Raw genomic sequence first — 24,629 nt, forward strand, 5'->3', positions numbered from 1 at the left:
CCTTACATTCTTGGAGAATCTTTTATATTATTACAACATCCATAGATTGAGATAAGTGAGATGAAATCTGCCTTACAGTAATTCCCTCCAGGTTAGTGAGACAGGTAAAGAGATCAGGGCATATCTCAGAACTAGGTCAGTATTCCGTCATTGGAAGGAAACATACCTGAAGGTTAATCAACATGCTTCAAATGTTGTTTGAACATCCCCTTTCCCTCCCTGTGTCTTAACGCTGGGTGATTTCGAGCCTAATCCAGCTCGACTGCATTAAAGACGTTTCAGCTAACTGAAATATGTGTTCCGTCAGGGCTGCTCATTCATTATTCAGCTCTTTTATACACATCTGAAACAAACATGAAAAAACAAAGGTGTTTATGGCCGATGGGTTGGGGGAGGGCTGATGTCATGGAGGGGATGTGCTGCAGAGCTGATTTATTCACAATGTTATTGAAAGATCTTCCTCCTCCAAAGGTTCCATGTACAGCACCCACAGCAACAGTGAAGGAGGAGGAGAGGAAAACAGGGGTGAAAGTGCATCTGGGAATGTGGGTTTGCTTTCGTTTGTTTGCATGGGATTCACTCGCTGTCCAAAAAAACTGTTTCTCCCAGTTCAAAGCAGAACGCATGTGGTTTTTCACTGTCTTGTGAGTAATTATCAATGTTAAAATAGAGTCGCTATGATATTGCCATAATTGTGTAAGCTATGTAGGAATGATTTCCAGATGTTCCTTACACACTAATGCATTTGCTATAGAAATGAAAAACAAAATAGCCTGAGCGATCATTGAAACTGGAACAAAAGCACGTGAAAAGCTGCACAAGATCAGTGGGAGATGAAGAGAGATGTAAGAGGTCCAATATTTGAGACAAATTGTCACGTTCTGACCTTAGTTCTTTTGTTATGTCCTTGTTTTAGTATGGTCAGGGCGTGAGTTGGGTGGGTTGTCTATGTTAGATTTTCTATTATTTGCTATTTATATGTTTGGCCTGGTATGGTTCTCAATCAGAGGCAGCTGTCAATCGTTGTCCCTAATTGAGAACCATATTTAGGTAGCCAGTTCTCTATTGTTTCGTGGGTGATTGTTTTCTGTTGTTTCTCTTTGTTATTTCCGTGTTCATCTTAATAATAAATATGGACACATACAACGCTGCACCTTGGTCCTCCTCTTCTCCTTCATATGACGACCGTTACAGAATCACCCACCACCAAAGGACCAAGCAGCGTGGTAACGGGCAGCAGCAGGAGCTGCGGTCACAGGACTCCTGGACATGGGAGCGAGATCTGGAGGTCCACGTCCCGCGCCAGAGCCGCCACCGCGGACAGACAGCTCTGGCAGCTCCTTGCTGACTGACGGCTCTGGCAGCTCCTGGCTGACTGACGGCTCTGGCACTCTCCCTGGGCTATGTCTCAACTTGGGAGGAGGTAGACAGGTGGTCGGTCGACCCAGGGAGAGTGCCGGAGCCCGTCTGGGATTCTCTGGAGCAGTTTGAAGAGGAGGACCAAGGTCCAGACACTGGTTGATATTTGTCTATAACGCTGTCTTGCAGTAACTTCCTATTTGTCTTAACTCAAAAGTCCAGTAGCAAAACCGTATTTATCAGACTCGGTCACAGGACATGCTAGTGCTAGAGGTACCCCGGATTCACTCTGAGTTAGGCAAAACAGCATTTGAATATCATGCTCCACACCCATGGAATGAATTGCAGAGAGAACTCCAGTTAGATGTTTTGGTGCCTTTAAGACAATTTCAATGAACATTTACATGAACGTTTTATTATAGACTGTCATTGTTTTTTGTAATGTGTGTTTTTCTTATTGAAGTTTATTTATTTTAATATTTTAAATCTTCATCTTGTACTTGTTAAGTTTTAAATTAATGTCTTTTTTTATTCTTATTAATTGCTGTGTTGTATCACAGGGCACAACTGTAAAAGAGACTGTCTCAACTTTTTCCCCCTGTTTAAATAAAGGTTAATAATAATGAATAGAAATGTACCACTTGGTGAGAGAGAGGGGGACTCTGGATCGAAAGTAGCCCGGAATGTATCATCTCGTTGCAGCACCAAGCCGGGAAATTAAGTGATAAGAAAATCAATTGCTTACTCCTGCAGACACATAAATGTAGCTAATGTTTAAAATTCCCAGCAAATGTGTAGAGAATGCAGTGTGAAGGGCGTAAGGGGGGTGGGGAGGTGAGGGAGCTGAGAGGGAGGAGGAGGGGCTGGGAAGAGGGGGTCATCAATCACGGCTGGGTGACACACAATGAAACCTGACCGGGGCCCAAGATGTTTTAATACAGCATCCATTAAAGCGCTCAAATAAATTGCAATTTGGAAAACAGAACATAATACCAGCGAAGTTTTCCTCATCCATCTTGCAGCGTGTCATGTAATGTAATTGCGTTGTTAATTAATCCAAGAATTTCCTTGGTACACCATTTCACCAAAATTGGTTAATTTCCCTGTAGAGTATATTTTTTCCCCTGCTCAGTCCAGCCCTCCCTTCTCTCAAGCCATAGCTAGCGGGGGCAGAGTAATGTTTCTGCTTAGCATGGCATTAGTTGAGGGGCTAATCAAAGCACTGAAGTCTGTGACACTTTATCAATGCCTGGCTTGGTTGGCTGGCTGCAGGCTGGCCCTGTGTAGAGCAGGTTCAATCACACCTCCGCTGTCTGTCATTAGGCTCACCTGACAGCAGGATCACTCAAAAATGCATGTGGATTACATCGATATTACCGACAGAGGGGTTTGGGGGCTGTGAGACTGTGTTGGAGCCAGGGCAAGAGAGCAGGCGTGGGTTTTTTTAAAGGGTATAGGCCGAGGAGGACAGGACAGGGCAAAGACCCAGGAGATCCTGTGGTGTTTTCTCACCTGCTCTCACCTACCTGGCTGTGGTGTGTAGACAAGGGGGTGGGGGTAGAGGGATGGAAGCCCCAGGGGGAATGGATGGGATACCTCTCGTCTCATACGAACGCAGCTCCCATCACCCCCATGATGGTAGATCGAGAGAGGGGCCAGGGATTTGACCTGATCAAAGGATGACAGGAGTGTGGCTAGAGAGTCAACCAATAACAAAGGCTGATTGTGAAGTTCCCCAGTGCAGGATTCCATGTGGACTAACAGAGAGAGATGTGGAATCCACCCACCAATCCAGAACCTATAGCTGCCAACGGACTGATCACAGACAGGAAAATGATTCTCAGGTTCATGGCTGGGTTTACATCAAGGAGATACTTGGCTCTAGATTCAACCCAAAGTGAGAGGAGTGTTGGATTATGTTTCTCTTGATGATTCTGTTTAGGTACGGTGCAGTTCAGTACAGACATTTTTACAAATTGTATTATAGGTTTAATATTTACAAAAAATGCTATTCCATTTGGCATCAACATAGGGCTCAGCTTCAACTTCCAACTTGGTTCTATTTCTTGATCACTGACGTAAGTGTAAAATGCTATATAGGATGTTTTTCAAATCTCTAAATAATGAAATATAATTGTTACAACCTCAAAAGGCAACGTTTTAACCACAAGACATAGTCATTGATGATAACAAAGTTCTCTCTGACGCTATTGGTTTTGGAAGCTACAATATCGCCCTGAGTCCACTGACATTCAATCCGTTTTGATTGGGGTTCAGCTTATGAATGAACCTTATATAAAAACACCATGCCATGCATGCAGCCGTGCCATGTTCAGAGACTTCTATTCAGTATGCTTTCTAAGATATAACATCAAACCTTTTGTGGTTTTCAAAGAGGAGCAAAACAAGACAAAACCTTTCATGTGTGTTCAATAAACCACTGGCCTCCAACTCCACAAACCTCATAGCCAAGGCTGCAGAGAAAAATAGAATTTAATATCATTATGTGGATTTGGTCCAGATAATTTCTGCATCCAAGTTGAATATATATATATAAAAATATACAAAATGTTTTTATATATATATATATATATACACTGACAACAACAACAAAAATGATATATAATCTAATTTGTGTTGTTGTTGTCGGCACTAAAAGATAATAAAACTCTTAATAACAGACAGTCCTACTTTGATTATTACAAGTATATATTCTATACATTATATTGATATACTGTAATACATATTATAATTTATTGTATTTTGGAGTGCCTTGTGTATTCTCTACTCGAAATGATTGGCAGAAAGCATCATCTCCACCACAACAAACCTTATAAAACATTAACTGACACAGCATCCATGTGATGAATATGATTGATCTACTATTTAATCTGCAGGGCTCTTCAACTCCGGGCATAGAGGGCTGAAACACTTCTGTTTTTTGTTTTTATCTGGTAGTAAATTGCACTCACCTGGTGTCCCTGGTCTGAATCCATCCCTGATTAGAAGGAGTGGATGAAAAACAGAAGTGTTTCAGCCCTCCAGGACCGGAGTTAAAAAGCCGGTTGGTTTGTCAATCACTCCGAGATAAAAAGCTAGAGTAATGTGGGGGGGGGGCTGAGGGAGCCCTGAGACGAAGGCCTGGGCCGTCTCCTCCTCGCAGGCTGTCACGACCACAGGAAGGGCAAACAAGCGCTTCTACGTCAGTCACCGCACTGACAGGTAAAATGAAAGGATGACAGTGCTGACATCCGGGCTGGCCTCTGAGACGCAGCCTTCCTCCTCCGATCTCTTCTCCAATAGTCTTCACTAAGAGGGAGAGAAATAAATGAGTAACAGCGCTTTACCTGGCAACACAGGCACTCCTCCACTCCCTGGAGGAGTTGTCTCTGGACCTTGTCTCCTCCACTCCCTGGCAGCCTTTGGTCTGCTGTGTTCCTGGACCTTGTCTCCTCCACTCCCTGGCAGCCTTTGGTCTGCTGTGTTCCTGGACCTTGTCTCCTCCACTCCCTGGCAGCCTTTGGTCTGCTGTGTTCCTGGACCTTGTCTCCTCCACTCCCTGGCAGCCTTTGGTCTGCTGTGTTCCTGGACCTTGTCTCCTCCACTCCCTGGCAGCCTTCGGTCTGCTGTGTTCCTGGACCTTGTCTCCTCCACTCCCTGGCAGCCTTTGGTCTGCTGTGTTCCTGGACCTTGTCTCCTCCACTCCCTGGCAGCCTTTGGTCTGCTGTGTTCCTGGACCTTGTCTCCTCCACTCCCTGGCAGCCTTTGGTCTGCTGTGTTCCTGGACCTTGTCTCCTCCACTCCCTGGCAGCCTTTGGTCTGCTGTGTTCCTGGACCTTGTCTCCTCCACTCCCTGGCAGCCTTTGGTCTGCTGTGTTCCTGGACCTTGTCTCCTCCACTCCCTGGCAGCCTTTGGTCTGCTGTGTTCCTGGACCTTGTCTCCTCCACCACATTCCATTCACCTTCAGTTTAAAGTCAGTCGGGGACTTAAGACTGAAGAACAACTGCAGACAAAAGGTTTTTGTCTTTTACAGAACTGTACAGTACAGATATGAGATGATAGTGGATTCCAAGAGAGCGGGAGTGCATTATCAGAACAGAATAAGAATGACAAAAATATGTTGAAGATGATGAATGACCCCTAGTTTAAGGTCTACCTGAAATAATAAGGCAATATTATAGCAGTAAACCTGGTTCAGGAATTACTTGAGTCTGCAAACAGACGCTACCGTCGATGATTGCAGTTCAGGCTCCACAGAGTAACAATTACAGTAATATGATGAAGTGAATACATTTAGCATGGGTTGCTATTCCTATGAGTGCAGTTTATTATATGATGTGGTCATTTACTCCCCCTGTTGCAATTCAAAACAAAGCCTTTTCATTTAGGGACTCTTATCCAGAGAAAAATCTCCTTGGTTCAGGTGTATCAGATGCACCTCCCAAATGAGCATAAAGGTCTCCGTAATTGAATTTGTAATCAACTGAGGTTTCAGCTCTCTCTTTCCATTTCATTCATCAATAATGCCCTAAAAGTTTAAAGTGGACATTTTAACACTAAAACATCATGCCCTCTTGATTAATGTGTGCTTATTCAATAATGTACAAATTGAGAAAACTCGTTTATTTATATATATATATATATATATTTTTTTTTTTACTTCAGACTTTTTCCACTCAATTTAAAATAAAATAAAACACCTCTTTGATTTTCTCAAGAGTGTGTACAAGAATTACTGGCACAAAACATATTCTGATTAAACATTTTGTTAGAGATGCAATAATTTCATGATTTTAGAATAATAATTGAGTAGAGGTAGGGGAAAGATAAGCTGGCACCATATGCGTAACTGAACGTTCATCGGTGCCCTTTTGAAGGATGCTCGGCTCCCACTCCTACTTTCACAACCCCCTAAATCTTTCCATGGGACTCTACAGGCTGATAAAACCGTTATGACCTCTTTATCTGTTTTATGGACTGCCTGACCATTTCAGATAGTCAGAATCAATGGCATTTTTGACCAAAGTCAATGGAATTTACTGCACGTAATTTGGGCTGTATGGTTGTAGGGTAGCAGGAGTACCAGGGAATAGTGGGACAGAAAACTACAATCTGGCGAGATCCATATTTAATCTTGTGAAGTAAAATACTTAACTGAACTTGGCTGTAAACCAAATCGTACTAGCCATTAAGGCACATATTTCATGCTTATCTGTAGTTTCGGGCAGTTTACTATTCCGTAGCCTCAGTCAACATGCACGTCCTCCTTATTATTCATCAGTTCCTCCAAAAGCAGACATATTTCAACACATGGCTTCAGAGGAAAGGAGAAGGCATCACTTTTTTTTATGAAGAGACAAGGACATCATTGAACATCTTGCAGTGAAAGCCGCATTTTCGTAATCCCTCTCTTCCTCTTGTAGTCGCTGCGCTGTCTAATGATGCACAGATTGACTCTGAGCCCCCTCCCTCCTCCCTTCCTCCCTCCATACTCTCTTCCTCCTCTCTGCCCATCTGTGTGAAAGATCCGAGAGTACAAGGCTGCGGCAACATGTTCCCTTAGATGTGCCTCCCAGCCCGGGAGAAGAAAGGATTAATGAGATAGATTTATCTTCTCTGGTAATGCACACGCCATTGTTTTCCCCATGCATGTCCTAAATGCATCCCAGAGAGCCTTGGGAGAAGGCTGCATCACTGCGTCTCATAGATCATTGGTACGGTAACGACACCATGCACTGTTCTACATCCACATTTGATTTGCCTCCATAAAAAACCATTGCTTTGATGTGGACATTTTATTTTTCTTGAATGCCTAGTCCAGTGTCACTGAATGTGGACAGAAATGAGACAATGCTTTGTTTTAATCTGAAAAATAAAAATAACTAGGAACATATCATTTACGTGATTGCAGAGAGAGACAATCTAATCAAAAAGCCATCCTCAACAACCTCAAGGTGGTCATGTACATGGATAAGACAATTACCACGCAGTATTGAGAGCTGTTAAAAAAAGGCTACGAGTCAATAAGGACCTGCATGTTCTTATTTGGTTTCTCTAATGGTTTCTCCCTCTGTGAAATGTTGTTTTGCTGCACTGCCTCCAGCTTGATGTGAATTAGCTGCAAAAGAATGTACCATAACGTTACTGCGAAATGAACATCAGAAGCTATATCGTGGCTCGCACAATTATATTGTCTCTACTGTAGGCTATCCTTTTGTATTTTATTGACAACTAGATCTCCAATCAGCAATCCATAATGTCTCCTGCAGTTTTCTATTTTTAAGTATTGTTTGTAACATTTATTAAAACAACTGAATAATATTAAGAAATGTGTGAATCAATTACGAATGTATTCATTTCAAAACTATGTTTCCCCATAGACTATTGCTGGACAAACTGGTGATCGCTATCAACCGTGCAGCCAGTCAGTCTGTATTGTCAGCTGCCATCCAGGAGAGGACCCAGTGTATAATTATCAGGACATGAATCACTCCAACACTCTTCACTGTCTGTACCATGCATTTCTGCCTGGGTGGCAAACCAGAGAAAAATACGGGTTGACCCAGAAGAGTCACGGTTAGGTTAAGGCATGACGACATTTTGTGACGTTTTTTTTAGTTTTGGTCTTCGGCAAAGTTTTTGGAGGGCTGTTCGTGAAAACATTTTTTTTTCTTCAGGCAAACCCGGATTTCATTAGAGGAAGTCTACGCCCCTTTGTCCGTGATCAACAGTAGGGATTCTTCAATGAAGTGTTTGTTGTCATTCAATGAGAAGAGAGACAATCTGTTATCTTAAAAAAAAGAGAAATACAGCACCTGTAACAGGAGTCATCTGATGAAGGATTGGACCAAAGCGCAGCGTGGTAAGTGTTCATGATTTTGATTAACAACTGAACACTAGAACAACAATAACAAAGTGCAAACTGAAACAGTCCTGTCAGGTGCAGAACACTAAACAGAAATAACTACCAACAAAGAAAGGAGGGAAAAAGTGCTACCTAAGTATGGTTCCCAATCAGAGACAACGATAGACAGCTGTCCCTGATTGAGAACCATACCCTACCAAAACAAAGAAATACAAAACATAGAAAAATGTACATACAATGCCCACCCAAATCACACCCTGACCAAACCAAAATAGAGACTTACAAAGCTCTCTAAGGTCAGGGCGTGACAGCACTAAACATCTCCTCTGCAAAAACGTGAACATTTATTACAGATTTCTCTCAAGAGGGACAATCAGTACTGTAATCGCTTATTTCAAGCGAAGGTATTTTATGGGAAGGCACAGACATTCACTTCGCCTAGCCAAGTTCTGCTACGAGCAAACCAAACCTAGTTTGCAGACACCTTTAGGGTTAGGGTTAGTGGGTGGGAGTTCTGCTACAAGCAAACCAAACCTAGTTTGCAGACACCTTTAGGGTTAGGGTAAGTGGGTGGGAGTTCTGCTACGAGCAAACCAAACCTAGTATGCAGACGCCTTTAGGGTTAGGGTTAGTGGGTAGGAGTTCTGCTACGAGCAAACCAAACCTAGTTTGCAGACACCTTTAGGGTTAGGGTTAGTGGGTGGGAGTTCTGCTACGAGCAAACCAAACCTAGTTTGCAGACACCTTTAGGGTTAGGGTTAGTGGGTGGGAGTTCTGCTACGAGCAAACCAAACCTAGTATGCAGACACCTTTAGGGTTAGGGTTAGTGGGTAGGAGTTCTGCTACGAGCAAACCAAACCTAGTTTGCAGACACCTTTAGGGTTAGGATTAGTGGGTGGGAGTTCTGCTACGAGCAAACCAAACCTAGTTTGCAGACACCTTTAGGTTTAGGGTTAGTGGGTGGGAGTTCTGCTAACAGGTGAGGACTCGACTTTCAGCACACCACAGATCAGGTTACCGTGGAAACCTGGGGAGCCTGCAAGAGAAGAGCATTGATAACTGCTAATGGGGATGCTTGGGGAAGTGTGTGTGTTTATGTGTGTTCTGTTCGCTTCGTTCTCTCCGACCTAAAGTAAATCCGCCGCATGTATCCCCACAGTCCCTGACCTCCCATTGTGAACTCTAGGTGTCGGGACATTTACAGCAGGAATGATTAGCTCATATTTAAATGCAGCTTAACAGCCAACTTCCTGAACGTTTCACAAGGTGAAGTTGTCAGTGGTATTTAGGCACTCCCAGAGGGGGAACATCTTCCCGATTGGTTGCAGTTAGCCGGTGACGTTACAGGCTTCCAGGATTACTCATGCAGATATGCAAGTGGATTTTATTCTGGTTTCAGGATTCCATAATTATTCTTAGCAGATCATTTTTTACAAGAGGGGGCTGTCATAGGCTACGAAATATATTTACTGTCAGTTAAATTGCATTGACTAGCCCCTGTCACATATTTCCTTTCATAATAAGATGTGGAGATGCAAGGCAATGAAACATTGAGACATCTGTCCAGTGGGTCTTCAACCATACTTCCTTACACCCTTATTGTTGGCCTACAGTACCCACATATGGAACAGACTTGGTGTTGAGACACTGTAGTCATATTTCTACACTTACATATGCTCAGACTGTGAAGGTGAGGACAGAAGGAGAAACTCTCCTTGGTACCTTCAGTCCCAACAACTGCTAGGAATGAGTGGTGCCAATGCTAGTATCCCAAGCCCTGATGCCATAACCATTCACACTGTCTTGACTTGAAATGGTGACGTGATGGAGGGTTTTTTGTCTCTCTCTCCCTCGATCCCTCTATTTCCACACGCTCACCCTTCACCAGGTTAATTACCTGTGAAAGCTTCTCACTTGAAACCGTAAATCACTCATTCAGCGTTCTGTCAAGAGCCGCCAGCTTAGCCACGCTGACAAGGGTTCCGCCTTGTTTACCCAACACTGCAGACAGGAGGGTGGCAGTGGTGGAGGATAGGGATGGAGATGATGGTGGTGGTAAATGTCTAAAACTGGATTTAAAAAAATAATGTTTTTAAAAGCCTACCATGTTTTGTGCTTTGAAGAGTCTATTACCATCTCTCTAGTCCAAATATTAACAGGTGGGATGGATAAGAGGGTCCTCTTTTGGAAAGGGACCAAGCAACCTCCCTACATTCATCTTCTTCTGCTCCTCAGATAAACCCCATTTGCAATTATTTCCCCTTGTCTTTCAGGTCGCCCCCTCTAATTCCTCTCTCCGCCATGCCATAGGGGACAGGACAGGGGCATTCCCAGCATTCCACAGTGGAAGTGGCACAGAGTGATGGGGTGAAGGGACGTCAGACAGGCCAACAGGAGGGCAGTAGACCGAAGCTCCCTTCTCCAAGCACCTCAAGCCCCTAACCCCAAGCTGGGCTTCATTTAAACTTGAAGGGTTGCATATTATTCCAGCCTCCGTAGGTCATCCATAATAGCCCAAATGTGTTTGCATTGGAAGAGCTGTGACATTTGGCTGTTTTCTCCCATTTGTCAAAGGTTGTGGCTGGATAAGACCTCGCTTTCAGTGTTGGACCCAATGGAGTGGTCTGTTCATTTCTGTTAATTTCTCATTTTAACAGGTTGGACATCTTAGAGCCGGAGGTTCATTTTACTCTCTTCCACTGCGGGTGGATTGACCAGTAATGGCACCCTAGGGGACTGTGGATTAATATGTTGGTGCTTTTAACACTGCTTCAGTGCTTGTCTGGGAGAGAATTGTGATTTCTTTCTCTTTAAGTTATGGCAGCAATCAATTCATTTACACAGGAAAGCTGAAAACGATGGTTGATTTAAATATTTGGCTGAGAAATGCATATCCTAATCTTCGACTGTTAAATTGGCGACAGACAGTATTGACCATAAACACAAGGAAGGGCCAGAGACCCAGCTAGTGATGATGCTCCTCCTTTCTCCCGTGTCATTTTTCATTCTTCCTGAAACATTACCTGCAAATATCACATTGATAAATCAAAGCAACGCTTTCCAAATAATCTCATCAATTTTTTTACGTGAAATTCATGCTTCTCATCAGCATTCTTTGTTTAACATTTATGTTTATTGATAAATGAAGATGTGTTTAAATGATTTAAATTGAACATTAGCTGTGAGCTGCATGGGAGATTAATAATTGATGGGGTGTTGCAAGGGGCTGAGCCACTCTGGGATTAGATAATATTAGTTTAATGCAGGACTGGGGCTGCGGCGAGCAGAACAGGGGAAGTGTAATGGAGCTGCCTCCGTTAACTGATGATGGTTATTGTGGCCTGAAAGTTGCTACAAAAGGAGAGAAAATGCCCTGCGTTGAAGGAGGGGTGGTGGAGAGGTTGTGGGGCAGCCATAGATTTGGCTCATAGGAACTGACACCGCAAATTGTGGCTTTAATAGCAGGAGGTTTACACATTCTACAGTGAGGCCCTAATGGCTGGGCCAGTGCATAGCGCAAAGGGAGAAAAATCACCCCGCGCTATTAAATGAAACCCAATAAGGTTTTGTGCTTTCTGAGGATTTTTTTCATTCTCTTGACCTCCAGCTCCCCATTGCTCATTTTGAACCCCTCCTGTCCATTTCCTCCCCGGAGACTCCCTGAAGTTTTCCTACGCACCCTCAAAAAACCTGGACCACAAAGCCACCCTTTACCCTGACCCTGTAAAGTCACACAGACACTCATCTACTCAGGGGCCCCGAGGGCCACGGCCAGCCCACCTAAAAAAAATAAGGAAACGGAATGTCTGGCAAGACCGTAGACTATCTACACCTACTGGTTTTCATAAGTGGCACCATAGAGGAGTTTTTTTGATAGATCTATATGGCAAAATGTAGGGTAAAATGATTCAAAGATTATATGGTAAGACTTCAATAGTTAAATAAGAATTACCCCTCAGTACACAGAGAACAGTGCATTGATATGACGTTTCACCACATTTCTGTCCTTTCTGCATACAGCCATGTCCCGCGATGACCTAAAGTGCATGCCACTATCCCTTTGAGAGGCTTTCTATAGTGTCTGTGCAGTTAGGCCAGATTATAGCAGCATCATCCATTTCTAATACACAAAAACATGCTTCAGCGCCGGTACGTACTGTATCAGACATATGCTTATATTAATAGCTTCTCAGCTCAGTGCCTCCAGGTCAGCCTGCAACAAAAGAGCCTCGTTGACTCTCTGAGGGATTCTCCGTATTGTGCCAGCCAAGGAAAAAGATGCAGGGAGGGATAATCTGTATCAAAGGCTCTGGAGGACCCCTTCATTTGGTGTTGCTATCACAGCAGTATATTAGCATCTAAAAAAGGAGGCAGTATACCCCGGAGCACAGGAGGAGCGTTTCAAGTGGTCACTCACCAACCTTATTTATTTCTTCATCATCCGTCACGTTTTATGCTGAGTAGCAGAGTTCTGCACTACAACCCCCCCCCCCCCCCCCGAAAAAAATCCTGGTGTCTTCAACACAAAAGTATTAAAGTTGCTGCTTCTTTTTTTTTCTCCTTCCCTACGTTTCACTTCTTTATGGCAGCGAGAGGTATGACAGCTGTCATCTGTACTCAGCTCCTCTCAGATCTACATTTCAAGGTCTGCAGGTTCGCTGGATAGATCACCAGGTTCTGCTTGAATAGACAACAGAGAGGAGAAAAGAACCATCCCCACCTCTGATGATTATCCTATTTAGATTTTTTAAATTTAGAATTTTTTTAATTGAACTTTTATTTAACTAGGCAAGTCAGTTAAGAACAAATTCTTATTTACAATGACGGCTTACACCAGCCAAACCCGAATGACGCTGGGCCAATTTCACCATTGTTTGGGTTTTATTGTAGTTCTTTAAAAATATTTGGTAGTATTTTTTGACTACTTAGAATTTCTATAACACCATGTTTATTAGAATGCTAACTGCTTGTAAATCCTGACTAGATTTACCAAAATAGGAAATCCCTTTTTGTGTAACATAACAATGTTGTGATACTGGATCATCTTTTATGAAACCGCTGGCTGTTGTGGAGGAACGTGATGGGCAATATATAGAGAAAGGGGGGTATGGGTGGGTTGGGGGTGCATTAGAGCAGAGACGCTTTTTGGAAGGCTCTCTGATGTGAGGGCTTGAACTGAAATGGTGGAAAAGGGTGGTGAAATGGAGGTGTCTTGGTGTCTTTTATCCCAGTCTGTGTCTAATCACCAAAGGATTTGATGGCCATTTGTCTGTCACCGATCCTATCAGCATGATTATACTGCCACATTTGGTCCTGTTAGGCCTGCTGGTCTCGGTATGCCATGACGCAAAACATATAAACGGGCGTCTGTCAACTTGAAAAATTGCCATCCACTCTGGTTGAAATACCAAGGTAGAGTGTCTCAAATAGTGTGTGTCAAACATTTTATCCTGCAATGCAGGATGCTCACATTCAAAGATTGACATACATTAGACACACAAAAAAATGGGGCGAAAGAAAATAGCCCAAACCCTTGTGTTTCAGGGTTATAACCTCAGGGCTAACGTTATTGAAAGGCCAATCAGTTTTAGACAGGAGCAGGCAGCCTCAATCCCCATCACCAGCTAGCTGGCAGTCCTGTTTTTGAACCTGACAGTGCCTTCCCCTCTCCAATGCTCTCAGTTGAACCCTCTATGGGAGTCACATGTGAGTGGTCACCAAGTAACCTGCCTTCCACTATCCCCCGAATAGTGATCGCAACACACGCCATGGCCAACCCAGAATGCCGCGGGGCAGACTACAACAGCATGATAAGATGGATCAATCACCTGCTGAGGGACACTAACAGTTCTACCTCTCACAGTGGTAAAGGAGAGCAGGAACTGCTGACTGAAGGTGAGGAAAGGCTAGACTTGGTAAATGGTTTACTGGAGGCTATTTTGACCCATTGCTAATTGTGTTGAGGGGGTTCTCACAATATGTGGAAAGGAAGGAATAAATACTTGCCTTACAGTTGTGTGGATTATGTTGTCCAGATGTAAACATTGTTGTTCAGAAAAACATGTTCACTCATAGTGAATGTCGGATTGATGTCACCATTGCTTTTGGTTTCTGTGGTGAGGAGAATCTGTCTCCTCACCACGCGCTCTCACCACTGGTGTCCCCCAGGGCTCTGTTCTAGGCCCTCTCCTATTCTCGCTATACACCAAGTCACTTGGCTCTGTCATAACCTCACATGGACTCTCCTATCATGGCTATGCAGACGACACACAATTAATCTTCTCCTTTCCCCCTTCTGATGACCAGGTGGCGAATCGCATCTCTGCATGTCTGGCAGACATATCAATGTGGATGACGGATCACCACCTCAAGCTGAACCTCGGCAAGACGGAGCTGCTCTTCCTCCCGGGGAAGGACTGCCCATTCCATGATCTCGCCATCACGGTTGACAACTCCATTGTGTCCTCCTCCCAGAGCGCTAAGAACCTTGGCGTGATCCTGGCCAACACCCTGTCGTTCTCAACTAACATCAAGGCGGTGGCCCGTTCCTGTAGGTTCATGCTCTACAAACATCCGCAGAGTACGACCCTGCCTCACACAGGAAGCGGCGCAGGTCCTAATCCAGGCACTTGTCATCTCCCGTCTGGATTACTGCAACTCGCTATTGGCTGGGCTCCCTGCCTGTGCCATTAAACCCCTACAACTCATCCAGAACGCCGCAGCCCGTCTGGTGTTCAACCTTCCCAAGTTCTCTCACGTCACCCCGCTCCTCCGCTCTCTCCACTGGCTTCCAGTTGAAGCTCGCATCCGCCACAAGACCATGGTGCTTGCCTACGGAGCTGTGAGGGGAACGGCAACTCAGTACCTCCAGGCTCTGATCAGGCCCTACACCCAAACAAGGGCACTGCGTTCATCCACCTCTGGCCTGCTCGCCTCCCTACCACTGAGGAAGTACAGTTCCCGCTCAGCCCAGTCAAAACTGTTCGCTGCTCTGGCCCCCCCAATGGTGGAACAAACTCCCTCACGACGCCAGGACAGCGGAGTCAATCACCACCTTCCGGAGACACCTGAAACCCCACCTCTTTAAGGAATACCTAGGATAGGATAAGTAATCCTTCTCACCCCCCCCCCTTTAAGATTTAGATGCACTATTGTAAAGTGACTGTTCTACTGGATGTCATAAGGTGAATGCACCAATTTGTAAGTCACTCTGGATAAGAGCGTCTGCTAAATGACTTAAATGTATGTTAAATGTAGACCTTCCTCCAGGCTAAAGGAGTTGAGAGCCTGTGTATACTGTACCAGTCAGAAATGTGGATACACCGACTCATTCAAGCGTTTTTCTTGATCTTTCCATTTTTCTACATTGTAGAATAATAGGGAAGACATAAAAACTATGAAATAACACATATGGAATCATGTGGTAAACAAACAATTGTTAAACAAATCTAAATATATTTATATTTGAGATTCTTTAATGTAGCCACCCGTTGCCTTGATGACAGCGTAACACACTCTTGGCATTCTCTCAACCAGCTTCATCTGGAATGCTTTCCCAACAGTATTAAAAGGAGTTCCCACATATCCTGAGCACTTGTTGGCTGCTTTTCCTTCACTCTTTGGTCCAACTCATCCCAAACTATCTCAGTTGGGTTGAGGTTGGGTGATTGTGGAGGCCAGGTCATCTGATGCAGCACTCCATCACTCTCCTTCTTGGTCAAATAGCCCTTACAAAGCCTAGAGGTGTGTTGGGTCATTGTCCTATTGAAAAACAAATGATAGTGGGACTAAGGACAAACCAAATGGGATGGCGTACTGCTGCAGAATGCCGTGGTAGCCATGCTGCTTAAATCACAAACAGTGGCACCAGGAAAGCAACCCCACACCATCACACCTCCTCCTCCATGTTTTACGGTGGGAACCACACATGCAGAGATCATCCGTTCTCACACAGACACAGTGGTTGGAACCAAAAATCTCAAATTTGACTCATCAGACCAAAGGACAGATTTCCATCTGTCGAATGTCCATTGCTTGTGTTTTTTTCTTATTGACACTTGATGGTTTTTGCAGCTGCATTTGAAGAAACTTTAAAAGTTCTTGACATTTAAAGAAATGATGGTCTGTCATTTCTCTTTGCTTTTCTGAGCTGGTTGTCACGTTCGTTTAGAGATGGATTGGACCAAGGTGCAGGGTGGTAGGCGTCCATCTTTCTTTTATTTAAACAACAAAATACAAAACGAATGTAAAGCTACATGCAGTGCAGAAAGCAACTACACACAAACAAGATCCTACAAACTAAAGGTGGAAAAAAGGCTGCCTAAGTATGATCCCCAATCAGAGACAACGATAGACAGCTGCCTCTGATTGGGAACCATACCCGGCCAACAAAGAAATAGAAAACATAGAATGCCCACCCAAATCACACCCCGACCTAACCCTATAGAGAAATTAAAAGGCTCTCTAAGGTCAGGGCGTGACACTGGTCTTGCCATAATATGGATTTGTTTTTTACCAAATAGGCCTATCTTCTGTATACCATCCCTACCTTTTCACAATACAAGTGATTGGCTGAAACACATTAAGAATAAAATAAATTCAACAAATTTACTTTTTACCAGGCACACCTATTCATTGAAATTGATTCCAGGTGACATCCTCATGAAGCTGGTTGAGAGAATTCCAAGAGTGTGCAAAGCTGTCTGTAAGGCGAAGGGTGCCTACTATGAATAATCTCAAATATATATATAATTTTTTTATTTGTTTAACACTTATTTTGTTACTACATGATTGCACTTGTTATTTCACAGTTGTGATGTCTTCACTATTATTCTACAATGAAGAAAATAGGAAAAATAAAGAAAATGTTTTGAATCAGTAGGTGTCCAAACTTTTGACTGGTATTGTATGTAACTGGAATAATTTACACAATTCTCCAAGCAAGCTTCGCTCAATAATTTACATTCTACAAACGTTTGAACCCTCTCCCCTCATTATAGTCCCTCTGTCTTGGGCTGCCCACAACTACCACACCCAAGCTCGTCTGAATAGCTTGGGGCCTAGTAGGGGATGGATCATAGGCAAAAGGTACAACGACTTATCTCAATACATGCATGAGAGCAAAATGCAGGGTCATTAGAGGTAGCTTGGGTTAACCTCCCGAAATCGCCTCTGAAAAAGGAAGGAGATCCATGTCATCATCTCCGAATACATAAACAGCATTCATGCATCTGTCTGTACCATGCAACCAAGGATGGAGAAATTACAAACAATAACCTCACAACAGTTATCAAACCTTTTTTACAATCCTTTTTCTAAAGACTTTCTGTATCAACCATGTGCTGTAGAAGCAACCCAGTTTCTTTCTTTCTTTTCTGTTTCTTGATGAAGCATTCACAAATTTGAATCACTGTTGTCATGATTTCAATTAATTCAACGAAAGCGATGGCTCTTTAAATTGATTCATGGACAATAAACACCCTGCCAAATAATACATTCATATGAGTATATTTGCGTGCAATATGAACCCTCTTCATGCTCAATTGAACCCTCTTGAAGTTTTGATGTCTTCCCTCCCTATTAGAACGAATGCATTTCTCTGGGTTTGAGTCTCCAGCCAGACTCATGGAATTCCTAGCCAATCAGAAGGCAGGGTCTAGGCTGGCCACTACAGTACCTAATGGAATCCCACAGCAAAACAACCAACATCAACTGTTTATTTTACCCCTTCAACTACAAAGAGGAGCTTATGCTGAAGCTCTTGGCATGATCTGGTCAAAAGCGAGCTTCAGATTTCAGATCATCTACAGCAGAGTACTTCGGCGAGTCTTCAAAACGAACTTGACTCCTTCAAAATCTCAGAAACTTTAGCGGTTCTTCTGTTCCTATTGGAGTGTGACGACTCTGACGAGGGGGAGTGGTTGGTTCCACAGTAGTTCTGTGCACTAATTGGAGTGTGACGACTCTGACGAGGGGGAGTGGTTGGTTCCACAGTAGTTCTGTGCACTAATGGTGTCTCAGAGAAGGCAGAGCCAATCTACCCAGCTGGCAGGGACTCTCTCAGAGCAGCACACTTGTCACAGCCCATCACATGAGCACTCCTCTGAACTGGAGCCGTGAATCATTTCTTAAAGATCCAAAAAGTCTTTATTTTGCTTTCTGTTGCTTTGCAAGAACCAACCAACACCAAGTCCTTGCAACTATTTCAACACACGCAGTGGAAAAAGTAAAGAGAGAGACGAAAATGGATGTCTCTTCTTTGTTTAACGGAATCATGTCAGCTGAGAAGTTTAGTAAAACTGCGTCTTGGAACTTGATATGAAACAGAGCAGAGCTATGCAGAAACGGAGAGGTGGTGACAGGGATCATGGGTAGAAGTGAACTCAGTTGATTGTAAACAAGAACACGAGTGCATGGACACTCATCATGCACATGCCAAAACACTGTTGCCCTTGACTCTGTTTGATGGCCACTATTCTGATTTACGCTTGAGGTTGTGTTTATATTCTAACTGGGGTTTTGTGATCCTAGTTTGAAATGGTGATTGTGTCAATTACTCCCATGAATGCTGTTCGTTAAATGGAAACAAAGGAATGGATTTATTGCTAAGTCTCTAGGGCTTTTTCTCTGCCCTTCTCTTTGCTAGGTCTCTAAAAGCATCTGCCTGAGTTCCAATACTCTGAAATATCCCTGTTCTCTGGATTATCACTGAGAGGAAAAAGGCATGGATAGGCTGCCACCTGATTGCCATGACCTTTCAAGTTCTTTGAGATCGGAGGTCATGAAGGTAAGGCGACAAGGACAGGAGAATAAGGAAGAGCCTTAAAGCACCGGTTCTGTCTTTCCTGCCCTGGTGCTGTTGGTGTCTGTCTATGGAGAAGAGAGAAGGAATCTGTCCATTGATGAGAACAGGACAAGTCTAGGACCAAAAGGCTTCTCAACAGCTTTTACCCCCAAGCCATAAGACTCCTGAACAGGTAATCAAATCGCTACGCGGACTAAAGCAGTGTGTCAAAAAAGCAGCTTAATTGAATTTAAAACCCCAAATATAACTTTCATGACAAACTTTGTCAATATCTGGGGTTTCCCTCTTCACAATGCAGAAAGACTATTTAATCAGTGGACACCACTAGTTTTTATTACAACACACCTGTCATAAATTGTTTTCTTTACTAAAGTAGAGGTTTATTATTATTATTATTATTATTATTGCTAAAGGTACTGCATAGGTGTTAACATACATTTTTTAGCAAGCGATAACTCTTGTATAGCCTAAGAAAGTGGCAGCAATGTGCAGAAAGTAGTTTTGAATGCATTTTATTGAAACAATACCAGTCTTGAACTTTTTTGGTAACATAGTGAAATATTCTTATATACTGCACAATGAGGAATTCAACTACAAAATACAAGTCTTCATCTATTTTTTAACCATTGCCCCCACCCACAAGGTGTATGAATAACAACAATAAATAAGAATAAAATAAGATAGACACAACAAAAACCTGAAGAACATAAATCAATCAACTCTAATTAGTGAATGTAGGACAGTATGCAGGTGTGTGTGCATGGACTTTGCAGATGTATTTCTCACATGTGCAGCACATAGTATTTGTTTTACAGTCCTTTGGGGGGCAACATTGGCATCTCCTCCTCTTGCCTGCCCCAGCTACAGCCTCAGGTGGATCAGGACAAGAATCAGCCCCCTGAACAGCTTTCACAAGTGCTGCAGAGGCTGCTGTGTGGGGGAGGCGCTCCCTTCTTTGAATGTGTGGGGTTAAAAGTGCTTTCCCAGCTGCTCCAGGAACACCCTCCTCTTGTTCCGCTTATCAGCCATCCAGGTAGGGTAGATCTTGTTCCACATCACAAAGGAATTGTATGAGGACACATCAATGATGTTATGGAAGATGTCCAGGGGCCAGCGGGCAGTCATCCTCCTGCAGCTGTAAGTTCCAATCACCTTGTTCAGGTTGTCCACGTCTCCTTTGTTGTGGTTGTAGTCCAGTATGATGGCTGGCTTCCTTTCCTCATGATCACTGATCTTAGCCGTTTTGTGCAGTGTGCTCAGAAGGACCACATTCTTGTTCCTCTTTAGGAGGTAAGAAACTAGAGTGGTGGTGGGGTTGGAGAAAAACTTTGATGAGAAGGCCTCTCTCCCCCTTGTTGTGAAGAGTGCAGGGGGGAGCTCAGGCTTGTTCTTTCTAACTGTGCCAACTATGGTGATCTTCCTCTTCAGGGGCTGCTGGTTGAGTTCAATCAGTAGCACACATAATCTCAGTTTCTCATTGTGTGTGTGTGTGTGTGTTGTTTGTTTGTTTGTTTGTTTGTGGTTTTGTGCTGTGTAAATTATTTTATAACTGCCGGGTCAGACCCTAAGACAATCTTTGTACCCTGGTGGTGTACAGCTTTCATGGAAATATGAAAAAAGGTGATGATTCACTTTTCTAATGTTGGAGTCACTCTAGGAAAAGTCATAAAGCAGAAAAAAATATAATTTAGGGTGTTTTCTCTGCTGTTAAACATAGTGGAAGGTCATTTTTGACCCTTAAGATAACACAATGGTTAAATTGCACTGTTGGTTAGGGCTTGTAAGTAAACATTTCACAGCAAGGTCTTCACCTGTTGTATTCGGCGTACATGACAAAGACACTTGATTTGATTTGATTTGACAGCAGGCAGATGGGCTATGGCAAAGGGGACCCTTCCAGGGCTCATATTGCACTTCATTTCAGGTGTAGAAGACAGGGAAAGCTCCCCTCACACAGATATTCACAGGCTGCTGCTCCTAGAATGTCATGGGTTCATGGAATTGTCTTCAGAAAGGACAAAATTAGGCAGTCTTACGGTAAGGGGTTAATCTCTCTAGGGTATGTGGGACGCTAGCGTCCCATCTGGCCAACATCCAGTGAGGTTGCAGAGCACCAAATTCAATTACAGAAATGCTCATTCTAAAAATTCAGAAAACAAAACATATTTTACAGGTTTAAAGATTAACTTCTTGTTAAACCAACCACAGTGTCATATTTATCAAATGCTTTTCGGGTGAAAGCATACCTAGCCCAGAACATACCTAGCCCAGAACATAGACCAGTTGACAAATTATTACAAACAGTAACCAGCCAAGCAGAAGCGTTACATAACTCAGAAATAGAGATACAATTAATCCCTTACCTTTGATGATCTTCATATGGTGGCAATCAGAAGACATTAGTTTACTCAATAAATGTTCCATTTGTTCGATGAATTCTCTTTATATCCCAAAACTTCTGTTTTGTTAGGCTCATTTTCTTCAGTAATCCACAGACTCAAACTCAGTCAAAACAATTAGACAAAAAAATCCAAATTGTATCCGTAAAGTTCATAGAAAAATGTCAAACGATGTTTACATTCAATCCTCAGGTTGTTTATTAGCCTAAATGATCTAGAATATTTCAACCGGACAATAACGTTGTCAATATAAAAGGTAAACAAGAAATGCACATGCGCCTGAAAAAACTCTGCGTCACGTTAGGGTCCACTCGTTCAGACTGGTCTTACTCCCTCATTTATAAGAATACAAGCCCGAAACGATTTCTAACACTGTTGACATCTAGTGGAAGGCATAGGAACTGCAAATTGAGTCCTAAGTCATTTGATACTGTAATGGCATTGAATAGAAAACTACAAAACCAACAAAAAAAACTACTTCCTGAATGGATTTTACTCAGGTTCTCGCCTGCTAAATCAGTTATGTTATACATACAGACACTATTTTAACAGTTTTGGAAACTTTAGAGTGTTTTCTATCCAAATCTACAAGTTGCATATCATATCTTCTGGGCCCGAGTAGCAGGCCGTTTAATTTGGGCATGCTTTTCATCCAAAATTCCGAATGCTGCCCCCTAGAGGTTAAACAAGCTTCCCACAATAAGTTGAGTGAATTTTGGCCCATTCCTCCTGACAGATCTGGTGTAACTGAGTCAGTTTTGTAGGCCAACCTTGCTCGCACAGACTTTTTCAGATCTGCACACAAATTATTTAATAGGATTGAGGTCAAGGCTTTGTCCTGGCCACTCCAATACCTTGACTTTGTTGTCCTTAAGCCATTTTGCCACAACTTTGGAAGTGTGCTTGGGGTCATTGTCTATTTGGAAGACCCATTTGCGACCAAGCTTTAACTTCCTGACTGATGTCTTGAGATGTTGCTTCAATAGATACACATAATTGTCCTGCCTCATGATGCCATCTATTTTGTGATGTGCACCTGTCCCTCCTGCAGCAAAGCACCCCCACAACATGATGCTGCCACCCCCGTGCTTCACGGTTGGAATGGTGTTCTTCAGCATGCAAGCCTCCCCCTTTTTCCTCCAAACATAACGATGGTCATTATAGCCAATAATTTATATTTTTGTTTCATCAGACCAGAGGACATTTCTCCAAACAGTACAATCTTTGTCCCCATGTTCAGCTGCAAACCGTAGTCTGGATTTTTTTTTGATGGTGTTGGAGCAGTGGCTTCTTCCTTGCTGAGCGGCCTTTCAGGTTACGTTGATATAGGACTGGTTTTACTATGGATATAGATACTTCTGTACCTGTTTACTCCAGCATCTTCACAAGGTCCTTTGCTGTTGTTCTGAGATTGATTTGCACTTTTCGCACCAAAGTACTTTCATCTCTAGGAGACTGAGCGGTATGAGCAGTATGATGGCTGAGTACCTGAGCGGTATGGCGGCTGCGTGGTCCCATGGTGTTTATACCTGCGTACTATTGTTTGTACAGATGAACATGTTTGGAAATTGCTCCCAAGGATGAACCAGACTTGTGGAGGTCTACAAAAAAAATTCTGAGGTCTTGGCTGATTTTTTTGATTTTCCCATGATGTCAAGCAAAGAAACGCTGAATTTGAAGGTTGGCCTAGAAATACACCCACAGGTACACCTCCAATTGACTCAAATGATGTCAATTAGCCTATCAGAAGCTTCTAAAGCCATGACATCTTTTTCTGGAATTTTCCAAGCTGTTTAAAGGCACAGTCAACTCAGTGTATGTAAACGTCTGACCCACTGGAATTGTGATACAATGAATTGTAAGTGAAATAATCTGTCTGTAAAGATTTGTTGGAAAAATTACTTGTATCATGCATAAAGTAGATGTCCTAACCGACTTGCCAAAACTATAGTTTGTTAACAAGAAATGTGTGGATTGATTGAAAAACGAGTTTTAAAGACTCCAACCTAAGTGGATGTAAACTTCCGTCTTCATCTGTATATACACTACCGTTCAAAAGTTTGGGGTCACTTAGAAATGTCCTTGTTTTTGAAAGAAAAGCACATTTTTGCCCATTAAAATAACATCAAATTGATCAGAAATACAGTGTAGACATTATTAATGTGTAAATGACTATTGTAGCTGGATATGGCTGATTTTTAATGGAATATATACTTAGGTGTATAGGCCTATTATCAGCAACCATCACTGATCAATTAACCAATGCTAATTGATCATTAGGAAACCCTTTTGCAATTATGTTAGCACAGCTGAAAACGGTTGTTCTGATTTAAAAAAGCAATACAACTGGTCTTCTTTAGACTAGTTATGTGTCTGGAGCATCAGCATTTGTGGGTTCGATTCCAGGCTCAAAATGGCCAGAAACAAAGCACTTTCTTCTGAAACTCATCAGTCTATTCTTGTTCTGAGAAATAAAGGCTATTCCATGTGAGAAATTGCCAAGAAACTGAAGATCTCATACAACGTTGTGTACTTCTCACTTCAAATCAAATCAAATGTATTTGTCACATACACATGGTTAGCAGATGTTAATGTGAGTGTAGCGAAATGCTTGTGCTTGTAGTTCCGACAATGCAGTAATAACCAACGAGTAATCTAACCTAACAATTCCAAAACTACTACCTTATACACACAAGTGTAAAGGGATGAAGAATATGTACATAAAGATATATGAATGAGTAATGGTACAGAACGGTATAGGCACGATGCAGTAGATGGTATCGAGTACAGTATACACATATGAGATGAGTAATGTAGGGTATGTAAACAAAGTGGCATAGTTTAAAGTGGCTAGTGATACATGTATTACGTAAAGATGCAGTAGATGTTATAGAGTACAGTATATACATATACATATGAGATGAGTAATGTAGGGTATTTAAACATTATATTAAGTAGCATTGTTTAAAGTGACTAGTGATATATTTTACATCAATTTCCATAAATTTCCATTATTAAAGTGGCTGGAGTTGATTTAGTGTGTTGATAGCAGCCACTCAATGTTAGTGGTGGCTGTTTAACAGTCTGATGGCCTTGAGATAGAAGCTATTTTTCAGTCTCTCGGCCCCTGCTTTGATGCACCTGTACTGACCTCGCCTTCTGGATGATAGTGGGGTGAACAGGCAGTGGCTCGGGTTGTTG

At 42.7% G+C, this 24,629-nt stretch overlaps 1 pseudogene; it reads right to left on the reverse strand.

Annotated features, from left to right (window-relative positions):
- Positions 1–24,629, reverse strand: part of LOC124046942 — a 107,341-nt pseudogene that overhangs the window by 52,831 nt on the left and 29,881 nt on the right.

The sequence above is a fragment of the Oncorhynchus gorbuscha genome, linkage group LG10, assembly GCF_021184085.1.
Source record: "Oncorhynchus gorbuscha isolate QuinsamMale2020 ecotype Even-year linkage group LG10, OgorEven_v1.0, whole genome shotgun sequence".
NCBI lineage: Eukaryota > Metazoa > Chordata > Actinopteri > Salmoniformes > Salmonidae > Oncorhynchus > Oncorhynchus gorbuscha.